We start from the raw sequence: 13,084 nt of genomic DNA, 5'->3' as shown, positions 1-13,084 counted from the left end.
TTCATGTTTTTCTTCTTCTCAGTTCTGCTCCTTTTTGTTTGCCTCGAAAGTAAATTGTTGTTCACATCCTGGGATGTCAGATGACAGTTACACATATTTATTGTATATTTATTTATTGTATACAGTATTATTCAAGCGAATAAAGAGTCTCCTATTTTCCTTCCTATATCTACTCATGTATGTATCATAAGAACTATACTGTCTACAATTATAGTCGAGATGCATTCTGTGTATACTGGTGAATTGTTTGCCATGTTGATGCTATTAGAATAGATTAAACAGGTTAGTTGCAGGAAAATATTAATATTTAGTGAGTCTGTGTCAGCCATGGCATGCCTTAAGACAGATATAAGTCAACATTACAATATATAATAATAACAATAAATTTAAAGTATTTATCAGTCTATGCGTTTGATAGGGACAATTCAAATTAATATGGCACCACTATAAAACTAGACTATTATATTTTATATGGCCTACTTTAAAGGACCAGTGTGTAGGATTTAGTGGCATCTAGCGGTGAGGTTGCAGACTGCAACCCACTGAATACACCTCACCCTCCTCTTCCAAGCATGTAGCAGAACCTACAGTGGCCGTGAAAAACACGAAAGGCCCTCTCTAGAGCCAGTGTTTGGTTTGTCCAGTGTGGGCTATTGTAGAAACATGGTGGTGCAACATGGCGGCCTGTGTAGATATAAAGGGCTCATTCTAAGGGAACAACGACACAACAATCCTTATTTTCAGGCGATTATACACTAATTAAAACATACATATGAATATTATATTCCATTTCTGCCAAGTCCATTCTGAACTAAATTCTACAAATTGCACCTTTAAGGCATGTTGCCCGCTTTTCTGCATAATACAGCACTACTACAATTAAAAACATTGTTAAAGACCAACACCACACATTTAGCTTCTATCTCATCCCTGTAGTTAATGTGTTGTGTTTTTTGAAGTAATGACTCATGTGAAATGGAGTAAATCATGAGCCAGAAACTCATATGACTATGAATCACTCATCAGGTGTTTGGGTAAAACTGCAAGAGCAGGACCAGGTGTTTTGGTAAAATTGCAAGAGTAGTGTGTAAAACAGCAAGCAAAGGACCAGATGGCTGTAGAAGTTCTATCTTACTGTGCTTGCTCTTGGGAGTCTGTGTGCCAGCACTCTACCAAGCATGCTGGTTCACTTGGGAGATCTTGAAAAAAAGCCAGAGAATCCAGCCAAGTCAGAGAAGATCTGACTAACTCTTGATATGCGAGATGTCACCTGCTGCATGAAGAGGTTAATTTTGCATTCACATACACATGTTGCACCTTCTTCTGCACACCACCTATGGCTCCTCTCATGACACTTGCACTATCATATGTGTAGCCTGGTGAAAATTAAACCGGCACAGGACACAGAAATATCTCTTTGGGGTCTTTATTCTGAACAGGAAAATTTGGTGTTCAGCTAAGATAAAAAAAAAAAAATAATAAAATAAAAGCTTTAATATAAAACAAGCAGAAGGTTTTCTGCTGTAATTGCAGTCCTTTTATATAACCAAAATCAGTACCAGCGGAGGACTCTCCTCTATCCACTGTAACACTTAAACCTATCTAGTCGCTTGAGAGACCTAGGCTCTTCACTGTACAGTCGTACAGTCGTAGTATCAATAACCATGAACTGCTGATGTTAAATCACCCACTGCCAAATACTGCAGAAACAAGTAGGCTAGTACAAAAGAGTGCAAAAATAACTACAAATATGTAGGCTAGTACAAAAGAGTGCAAAAATAACTATAGTGGCTCATCCCTATAACACACAGAGCCCACAAATTCACAATTATAGTCATACATTCACAGTTGTTGAAATTCTACAATGAATGTGTAAACTAAAATGCATGCTGACTTGTGCATCTGTCCAGGAGCACAAACAAAAGTGATGGCGGGACACAATTACCTTGGGTTCCCCACACGACTACGCTCTATACACTGTCTGCATGTCTGTCAACATCCAACAAATACAGAAACATCAGCGTACAACATCTTACAATTTGTAGGTATCCATAACTCTTAAATGTGTATCATTTGATATTTCGTATCAACAGTCACATTTTACATGATACTTACCTTCAGAAACAGTCCATAATAACCGGAAAACTTTGCATGCTCACATCACGGTAAAGAAGATGGCTTTTCTCTTCCGGTTCCCTCTCTAAACCGTTTCCCAACATCCTTTTCCCTCACAGGGATTTTCCAAATTTACACAGTGCCATCTGGTGGCATTAATAGCTACAGTCACATTTTCCCACCTGGCTACATTCTCCCCTGCTATAAAGGCAACGTCCTCGGTGACTTAATTCACACACTTAACTTCATTAATTGCTTCTCTAAAGAACATAGCACCCATACTGGTCAACAGCTGAGACAGTGGACTTAATGTAATAGCATTACAGGCTGACACAGGGATGTGATGTGGGTTTGAATGCACCCCAGCATTTGCTATCTGGCTCCAACGAGGTGCTGGAGTAGGTGCAGCGGATCTACTGCGAGTCACAGGCTCTGGTTCCAACACATGCTCAGTTATAGACGGTGCAGCCACAACGGGCTCATTGTCCACAGGCTCTGAGAACCCACTGTTCTGATCAGGAACTTCAACTCTGTCTCTCTCCTGTCTCTGGTCTAGACTCAGGTATGTGGTTTCTTCCAGGACTACATACTCAGGGTCTGGATCTGGGTGGTCTTCTGCAACTTTGGAAGAAGGGGTCTCTATAGCAGTTGGGATGCTGCCTTTGCGTTTCCTGGGTGTAGGAACTGGACCAACACATGGCCTGAGGTTGGCTCTGTGAATCCTTTTAGTCGGGCCACTCTCCACTGGTTCTACTGTATGTGTGCTGCCCTGAACCTCAAGAACCCTGTAAATAGTAGGACTCCAGGCATCTTGAATTTTGTTTCTACCCTGGGGCCAGTGACATAGGTAAACTAGCTGACCTACTTCTACAGGGGGACAGTGCACCTTGCCCTTCTCATGTTCAAGTCTTTCTGCAGCTTTTTGCTCAGCATACAGTCTTGCGCTGTTATGTGCCTCCTTTAAACGCTCCTGATGAAACACTAGCCAATCATGTTTCTTATCCAGCCCTTGTTCCTGACCCAGCAAAGCGTCCACAGGGAGATGTGGGTGTACCCCAAACATGAGGTAGTATGGTGAGTGACCTGTCGTGGCATGGGGAGTTACATTGTATGCATAGACTAGCTCTGGAAAAAACTCAGGCCACTGGCGTTTCTTTTCTGGCGGCAGTGTACGCAAGAGGTCATGTAACGTCCTGTTGAAACGCTCACATTGTGCGTTACCCTGAGGGTGATGTGGTGTGGTGCGTGTTTTCCTAACCCCATATAATTTGCACAGCTCCTGAATGACCTCGCTCTCAAAGTTTCTGCCCTGATCTGAATGTAACCTCTCAGGCACCCCATACTTCATAAACCACTCCAGGAGGAGGACCTTGGCAGTGGTATCAGCTTTCTGGTCAAGAGTCAGGAATGCCTGTGAGAACTTGGTGAAAACATCTGTAACCACCAACACATTTTCTCGGCCATCAGAGGCGGGCTCCAACACACTAAAGTCTACTGCAACAACTTCAAGAGGCCGGGTGGCAAGAAAGGGTTTCATAGGGGCACGTATTTTGGGCAGCGGCAACTTGGTGAGCACACATCTCTGGCACTGTTTAAACCACTGCTCCACATCCTCATGCATCCCAACCCAGAAACACCTCTGTCTCAATAGGTTATGTGTGCGTTCTATTCCCTGATGCACCATATTGTTATGGACACTTTCAAGCACAGTCTCTTTTAAACATGCTGACAAAATGAGCTGCTGGCACTCACCAATGTGTCCATCATCTATGACACGATATAGCAACCCATCAACCTCCCTAACACTGGGCCACTGTCTGAGCAGAGAGATAACGGTTTTTGCCAAACTTTTCCTCTGCTGATAGGAGGGATTTTTCCCAAAAGTGTCAAAAGGACTTAAGTATAGGGTCAGTGTTCTGAAACTGTCGCAACTCATCTTTAGAATAACCTGGCAGAGTTGGTGTATTACCTTGGGAGTCAGCGACCACAGTATCCTGCTCAACTGCTGTGATACGAGCCTGCGTAACCTGACAACACTTGACACCTGCACTGACTAGGTCTGGCTCTAAAGCTGTTCCTTTCCTGACCACATTGCAGATGGATATACACCCATCAAACTCCTCGTTACCATTTGGCTGGGGCTCCCCTGCTAATGGCTGCCTAGAGAGTGTGTCCGCTGCTGTGTTACATCGACCAGGGCAGTACTGGACTTCAAAGTCAAATGGAGCTAGCTGGGCTACCCAGCACTGTTCAATAGCTCCTAGCCTTGCTGAATTTAGGTGACACAGAGGGTTGTTATTGGTTACTACAGTGAACTCAGACCCCAACAGGTACCCTCTAAATTTCTCTGACACAGCCCATTTGAGAGCAAGGAGCTCTAGTTTCATACTGCTGTAGTTTCTGTCATTTTTTTCTGCACTTCTTAACCTCCTACTGGCATATGCTATTACACGTTTTTTTCCTCCGTGCACTTGATAGAGGATTGCACCTAGCCCTAAAGCTGGCGTCGGTCTCTACAATAAATGGAAGGGAGAAATCAGCATAAACAAGTAAAGGGGCGCTGGTAAGTCTCTCTTTAAGTTGATCAAAGGACTCCGTACATGCTTGTGTCCATAGACTGGACAACAGGTTTTTGGACCTGGCAGGGCTGTTTTCTTTGATGCATACATTGACTACATCATGTAAGAGACCTGCCAGCTGGGAAAATCCCTGCAGAAACCTCCTGTAATAGCTACAGAATCCTAGAAATGACCTCAAGTCTTTAACTGTGGTGGGGACTGGCCACTGTTCCACTGCAGCTACCTTGTCTGGATCCATACCTATGTCCTCTGCCGAGATCTGATGACCAAGAAAGTGCACGCTAGACTGGAGGGAGTGACATTTTTCCACCTTTACCCTTAACCCCATCTCCCTGAGTCTCTGTAACACAGTCTGAAGCCACGTCAGGTGGATGTCAAAAGTCGGTGAATAGACTAGAATGTCATCCAAATACACCAGCATGATCTGAAACACTAAATCACTCATTGTTGCCTGTATGAGTCTTTGGAAAGTCGCTGGCCCATTGAAAACACCAAAAGGCAGTCTAGTGTACTCAAACAACCCAAAAGGGGTCGTGAGGGCTGTCTTGTGTCTGCCCCTGTCGTGTACTGCCACCTGATGATAGCCACTGGCAAGGTCAATGGTTGAGAAAAACCTGGCGCCATGCAGGGCATCTAAACACTCGTCAATGCGTGGCAAAGGAAATGCGTCACATCTGGTCTTGGAGTTTAGTCGTCTGTAATCTACACAGAGTCTCAAGCTGTTATCGGCCTTCCTCACAAGTACAACGGGTGATGCATTGGCACTACTGCTCTCTTTGATGACACCTTTTTTGAGAAGTTGGGTTATGTGCTCTCTAACCTCTTTGTACTGCGTTGGAGGTACACGTCAATAGAGCTGGGTGACTGGGATATCATCGACTAGGTGTATCTCATGTTGGACCTTATCAGTATAGCCTAGATCCTTAAAGGCAAAAACATCTGCATACTGAGCCAGAAGCACAGCTAACTTAGCCTGTTCGTCTGGGAAGCCACCGATATTTAGGCTCTCCAACATGAACTGCAGTTCACAGTCAGATACCCCAGCCTCTTTCCTGTCCACGGACACTTTCTCATGGTCAGCAGAGATGCGATTGAAGTGCACCTCTGTAGCTTCTTCAACACACTCAACTGTGCTAAGTACACCAAGTCTGGCTCTGGGCGGCAACCACAGATCTTCCTGTGAGAAATTCACCACTTGGACTGTGAAAAAATGCTTGTTAGACTCTACCAGGGTAGGAACCAGAACAAGGCCATTAGATAAGGGTGTGTTGGTAGGCTCTAATAGCATCAAAGTCTGATCAGCAGAGAGTCTCTTGAGCCCTTTCGCATACACTGTGGCAACTGAAGCTGCTGGCACATGCATGGTACCTCTAACTGCTATCCTGGCTGTCGATGACTTTTCCAACACTTTGCATGTCTGCACTCTGAAAAGCTTCTCTCCAAGCAGAGTTTAACTCTTCTCCAAAGGTTGAGTCAAAACTGGCAATAGCCAACTCCCTGCATCTCTTAACTATATTCATTTCAATGAGCACTGAGGGAGGTTTTTCAGGTCTGAGATCTTTCTCTTTGTTCTGCTGCTCTGTGTTTTTCTCTTCTGCCTTAGATTCATCTGAAACAAGCTCTTGGTCCCCTGACCCTGCCTGTTATGTGACAGGATCCCTGACTACCAGAAACCCACACTCAGGTACAATTAACCCCATAGCCTGCACATCCAGCTCAATGTAACCTATGTAAGGGATTGGCAATGAGTTAGCTGCAGTTAGCTTAAGCCATTTAGCTGTAGAGGTTATGTCCTCATTCTCACCTAGTACGTGTTGTTGGAAAAATGCCTCAGAGATGGTGCTAACCTGGCTCCCAGTATCTAACAGGGCCTTGGCCAGAACTCTGCCCACCTCAACATCAACTTCTGGACACGTACCTACTGCTCGTTCAAAAAATCTCTCACGAGTAAGGGTCTGGGAGCCTTTAGTCTCACCTCGGATTGCTCTGCTCTCAGCAACCGAGGAAGCTAGTTTCCCTGAGAAGGTGCCTCACAGGCAGTGGACTGAGCCTCTGGTTGGCGTGGTCTGCACTCCCTGGCAATGTGTCCTACTCCCTTGCATTTAAAACAGATAGGCCTTCCATCCTCTGCAAACTGAAACTTTGGTCTAGCTTTTCCACCTTTGTATGAGTTTTCACTGAAAGCAACTGCCTCCTTCACCACATTGACTAACTACCCAATAGCCTTGCCTTGCTCAGAAACCACTTTAAGAATCTCATCTTGTGCACTACCTGTACATTTGCCTCCATTAGCCCCATTATCACATGATATGCTCCTACTCATTACTACTTTAGTGCTACTGGGTGTGTCTTCTAGAGACCAAGCAATAGCCTCCTGACGTACATAAAAAAGTGAGGACTCTGGCTTCTCCCTCACCATTTTGCGAAGCTCCCTTCTGAGAGTGGAATCTTTGACTCCCTCCATAAACTGGTCTCTGACTGCCATTTTTGCATCAGATACCACATCTGACTTTTGCGTAAGGGCAGAGCGAAAGATTTGGGACAGTGCGTGGGATTACTGAAAGAAATCTTCACCCTCCAGTTGGTGACGACTACAGAAAGTCTGTAAGAACTGGGCTACACTGCGTTTCTCTCTATAAGCTTCTCTGAGAAAACTGAAAATTTCATCAGGTTCCTTTAATTCACCATCTGTGCACAAACTGACCTCTTCAAGTGCTTAACCTCTAAGGAGAGAGAAAATAAAGTCAACCTGATCATCTTGACCTAGGCCCCTAGCTCTGACAGCCATCTGTACTTCATCCAGGAACTCATCAACAGAACGGCCATCAACTATAGTGTCACCACTAAAAGGTTGGATGTGGCGTTCTCTTGGCAAATACACATACGACCTATTAGCACCACTACTCAGAGCAGTTATCTTGGCCATGGCTTGGTCATGCTTATTACTCAGTTTAAATAATTTGGCATGAAGCTCAGCAACAGGGTTCATCGCCGTATCTTCCTCTGAGCCCTGTTCATTATCACTGTCTGTCTGTGTGTAGCTTTACTCAACGTCAGGATACAAAAAGTCACTTAGAAGCCTGCGCAGCCGGGTTGTGTTAATGTCCTCCACCTCTCCTGTGAAGATCTTCCACCCACGCTGTCATTGACTGGTCTCAAGCGGCCTTGTCCCAGGTCCCCAACTGCACCTGCAGGAAGGCCTCACCATCGCAGATCTTCTTCAACTCTAGGTGCCGTGGGTCGCTGCCACTACAGTTATTTTTTACACTCTAGCACACTAATGTGCTATAACTCATCCCTATAACACACAGAGCCCACAAATTCACAATTATCAGTCATACATACACAGTTGTTGAAATCTACAATGAATGTGTAAACTAAAATACATACTGACTTGTGCATCTGTCCAGGAGCACAAACAAAAGTGATGGCGGGACACAATTACCTCGGGTTCCCCACATGACTACGCTCTATACACTGTCTGCATGTCTGTCAACATCCAACAAATACAGAAACATCAGCGTACAACATCTTACAATTTGTAGGTATCCATAACTCTTAAATGTGTATCATTTGATATTTCATATCAACAGTCACATTTTACATGATATTTACCTTCAGAAACAGTCTATAATAACCGGATGACATTGCATGCTCACATCATGGTAAACAAGATGGCTTTTCTCTTCCAGTTTCCTCTCTAAACCGTTTCCCAACATCCTTTTCCATCACAGGGATTTTCCAAATTTAGACAGTGCCATCTAGTGGCTTTAATAGCTACAGTCACGTTTTCCCACCCGGCTGCATATGCCTGGGAAATAAGCTTGTTTTTCTGATCATCAGGGAGAAGGGAGCTCAACCTATCCAGAGGTGCTGTGGTGATAGAGCTTGTTTTTTACAGCCATGGCAGGGTACGGGTTGTGCCATAAGGTCTTGCAGTGGCCTCTGATTGAGATCAGTGGTTATGTGCACAAGACTGTTTACTCAGATTAAATGCGATCCAATGAAAGCGATAAGTCTATACTGTTCTTTGACACTTTTGTAAAGATGCTCTGATCACTCATTTGTCCCATGTGTTAGCTTGAAAAACACATTAGTATTTTAATTTTTTTTTTTTTTTATGCATTAATGAACAACCTGTTATATTCTATTCCAGTTTGTCCTTGACTAGTGTTTGAGATCTTTTGTGGATGGCTCTGTTGACATGCCAGGGGACCGGTTCAGCTTTGGCTTTGTTCTACACCTGGGGAGACGCTAATGCTTTGCGAAAGGAACCATACCATGCTGATGGCCCTCCTCTCACTCCTGATGTAGTTTGCCTACTTGTTCCAAGCAAACACTTGAAGTCAAGCTGCACCACTGAGATGGCTGCTTTGTATCACTGACCCCAGGTAGACTTTCTAATCCAATGTGAGATAAACATATATGTATCCTCAATTCCTGAGTGCACAAACTTCTGTCTACTGTGATGTAACACTTGTTTATTCTTTAAAGCTTTTTGTATTGGATTTTTCTATTCGTCATGGAGATATTTTTCTGGAGTACCAAATTCATCTTAAAGGAAGAACACCATCAAGTGGCTGCTCAGCTCAATCTCCACTACTGTTCAACAGAAGCTTTCTTTCCATTATGTAATAGGTATGAAAATATGTTGTAATTCATGTTGCTTCATGTGTTATTACTGTACCATAGCCAAACAAATTTTGTCATGTTGTCTATGCATATCTGTACTGTAAATAACATTTCTTACATATATTTGCCCAACTTTTGTTTTTAATACAGGCAACTGTAGTATCAGGATAGTGTTCACCTCAGTGATGACTATGGGATGGACATACTGGCTAATTTGATATGGCAGGTGTCATACTCTGTATTATACGTGCCTGTCATGTACATCCTGTGCACCAACATCGCTGAACAAAATATGGCAAACCAAAGCGCTACAGCCCTCAGCCAGAGCCCAAAAGTCGGCCTCCCACCTGCCGCCCTTCCACATGTGCTTGTTCAGCTCCAAGTGATTACTGTTACAACTGCTTAAGATTGTTTGTTATTACTATGTACCTAGTCATGATTACTTTGATCACTGCTATTTAACAAATAACAAGAACTCAGTGTTTCCATTTTCTTACTAATTCTGCATGTTTCTAGATACAAGAAGGAGATATTGGGATAGATGGCGATGATTACCAGCACATTTGGCTAAAAAGACGTTCATTGATATTTTCTAGGTACATTTCTTGCAAGGACACAAATTCAGATCTTTCATTTTTACATGGATTCTTCACTTATGTTTTGCAACATGTAATCATCTAACGTAGTTCAACTCTATTCACAGGGTGAAGCTATTCCCATGTACTACCCATTATCTTTCATGGCTGTTGAGGAGCCACTGACAACATTACCTGACCCAGAAGACCTAGTCATCCTGTTAAAGTACACAAACATCCAACATAATGCCAAAAAACAGTACAGCACAGTCCTCAACCTCAAATCTGCCACCCTTCCATATCTGCTTTTCCAGCTCCAGGTGACTACTGTGGTGACTATAATAATTTAATGAGTAATACTATACAAATATACAGAATACAGCATCCAGCTCAGCATTTCCATTTTCTTCTTTCTTTCTTTCTTACATGTTTCTAGATGAAAGAATGAATGGCGCATCGGGAACAACATCCATGTTTACCAGCACAAACATCTGAAGAGATGGTCATTGACAGTTGTGAGGTACATTTCTTTCGAGGACACACATTCTGCACATTTATGTGGTTTATGACCTTTACTTTTCCCTCCTATGTGAAATTATGCTACTCTTATCTGGAATTAAATTACTTAACAATGTTAAATTATGTTGACAGGGAGAGTACGTTCGTGTGTGTCATTCACTGCCATTCAAGACTGTTCATGAGCCTTCACCTCACACAAGTGACAACACAAGAACAACCTTACATGTCCATGAAGGAAGTTCTGTTGATCAGGAGTGTGTGATTGGCAGGCTTTTGGATGTTGTGGGTCTGAAGGAGAATACTGTCAAACTGAATGTTATACTGCTAACACACACAGGAACTACCAACATCAATTACACACAACAAAGTAGTAGGATAGTTCTATATTTCGTACTGCTATTTCTTTAAGTGCAAAACATAATATCCGGCTTAAAAGTGGCAACCCCAACAAGGTTGATGGTAACTGCCTATATGAATCTATAATGATTAACATTAATTAAATGAATTGCTTCATTTAAAACCTTACAGAATCACCAGCACATTACAGAATTATGTGGAATACTGTGGGAGAAGATAGAGTAAATTCAAGTCCATACCACCCTGCTAACTATTCAGAAAATCAATGGAAAGATGCATTTCACATCCTCAAAACAACAAACCAATATGTCTTGGAATATTTTGGTGATTTGGCTATTCTTAATTGTGCCCATTCCATAAAAAAAGACATCAATATACCTTGGCAAATAGAAAATGCCAGTGCTGATGGCTCAATAAATGTGATTTATGTTAATGCATTAGATTTATCTAATGTTAGAGACACCAACATTCCTTTGGTGAAAGCTCACAATGGCAATTATTTTGAAAGTTTGATTCCAGTATCTGACAAAGTTATTGAACAAACAATTGATTTGGTATAGGCATTTAAACAAAAGTCATATAAAATTCCTATATACTTGACACCTACAACTTAAATGACAACAATCTCAAAACCAAATCACCTATGACTATGGCAGGAGTATAAAGATAGTCTATTTGATCAATACACTGAAAGTATGCAGAATGTGTGTAAGATCTGTCACAAGCAGTTTAGAAATTTGCAAATACACTTGCAGAAATATAAAACTTGCCAAGCCCATTACAACATGGATCCGAAAACAAGACAGGGCAAAACTAAAATCTAAACATTCTGAAGCTCAGGCATACAGATGAAAACATGCTATGAAGCAGGCTGCTACTGAAAGAAAAATATAGAAAAAGATCCCACACGTGACCAGGTTTTCTCCCATGACCACTCGTACAGTCTCCACCAGTGTCCCAAAGGAGGCAACTCACCTTTTGTCTTCTTTTGCCCTGAGTCAATGCCAAAAGCATGTAACATATGCAGAGCGTTTTTTTTTTATCTTTGAGAAAACTTTGTTAGCTCTTTTTCAGTGTCCAGCACCAAGTTGTGCATTATTACCAATCCACCTGTGTTAACTAATAAAAAGCTTTCACAAGGTGTCTCTGGCAGAGCTGCCTGGTCAGCCACCAGTAGTTCTGGGTGCGTCCTGGTCTCCAGCAGTGCCACATGTCAAATCCCAGTGCAGTAAAACAGGTCGTTAATGGAAAGCTCTCTGTCAGCCAAAAATATGCTGGGTCCCTGTCCACTGTTGTGAAGTCCAGCCCTTCCTCTCTTTCGACATCCTCTTCCCACAAAGGCAGACCCCCAGCATGACTTCTGGTGCTGCACCTGCCAGATCGGGTCATCTAACCAACCAGCCTTCATGTCTTTCTGCACCATTATTTTTCCTTCCTAGTGCCACTGACACAACTTCAGCCACCCCGGTCTCTCACCCTGCCTCCCCACCAATTCCTATTATTATGGCCATGTTTGAGAATGACAGCCAAGAGGTGGCTTTGATGAGCACGGGCTGGCGTTCCAAGGCCCACAACTAAAGAGTTTAATCAAAGGGGATTTTTTTACACATTGATTCACGCATTTCTTTGTAAGATGTATTGTGTTCACAAGTGACAAAATCAAAGCAAAATCATATGCACATTCAGTCTTAATGGCTTTTAATTATAAGCATGTCCTGGATAGTTGTTAACATGGTTTTTGTGCAAATGATACACAGTAAACAGGGTTAGAAACTCCTCTTTTGTTCTTCTTTTGACAACATAACAGAATACAAATAAACCCACAAGGAACTTTTTTTCCCGTATTGTATTAAGTTAAAACATTGAAACTCCAGTTTATTCTCCAGAGAGAGAATTAGTCCAGTTTTGCAATATTTCTCACAAAGTGCTTTCTTAACAATGAGGTTTGGTGACCTTTGAGGATTTCTGAGTCCTCTTGTTTTCTGTTTTTTCAGATATTGTCTAAGCACAGATGATTCAAATGTTAGGCCCCTATGTGAGACTGTCGGGGTCTTGGTATTCAGGTTGAAAAGTAGCAAATGACATTTCTGTGATTGTTTTATAATGTTTATGATTTTAATGTTAACAGTTCTAAATATTATGACGTTTACTGAATGCATTTCCACTAGATGGAGCTGTTGGGTTGCTAAAAGAACAGCTGAGCCTAAAAGGCAACTTACACCAAAGTTTCACTGTTCTCAGAACAGGTGTAGGTGTTAGATGTATTTCTGTCTACAACCTCAGATGTAGATCAATCAATGATCAATA

The 13,084-nt window shown here is 42.4% G+C and overlaps 2 long non-coding RNA genes across 2 annotated transcripts; one reads left to right on the top strand and one right to left on the bottom strand.

The window, feature by feature from the left end:
• Positions 1-5,848: 5,848 nt before the first annotated feature.
• On the bottom strand, positions 5,849-8,467 carry LOC122987106. The gene is made up of 3 exons (XR_006404455.1): positions 8,310-8,467; positions 8,089-8,183; positions 5,849-7,992 (listed from the first exon to the last, which is right to left on the bottom strand). It is a non-coding gene; the product is annotated as an uncharacterized LOC122987106 (long non-coding RNA).
• Positions 8,468-8,704: 237 nt separating this feature from the next.
• LOC122987105 lies at positions 8,705-12,612 on the top strand. The gene is made up of 6 exons (XR_006404454.1): positions 8,705-9,085; positions 9,189-9,332; positions 9,843-9,922; positions 10,030-10,221; positions 10,338-10,421; positions 10,553-12,612. It is a non-coding gene; the product is annotated as an uncharacterized LOC122987105 (long non-coding RNA).
• The last annotated feature ends 472 nt before the right edge of the window (positions 12,613-13,084 follow it).

This window comes from Thunnus albacares, chromosome 8, assembly GCF_914725855.1.
Source record: "Thunnus albacares chromosome 8, fThuAlb1.1, whole genome shotgun sequence".
NCBI lineage: Eukaryota > Metazoa > Chordata > Actinopteri > Scombriformes > Scombridae > Thunnus > Thunnus albacares.
This window is presented reverse-complemented; position numbering and strand designations above follow the sequence as displayed.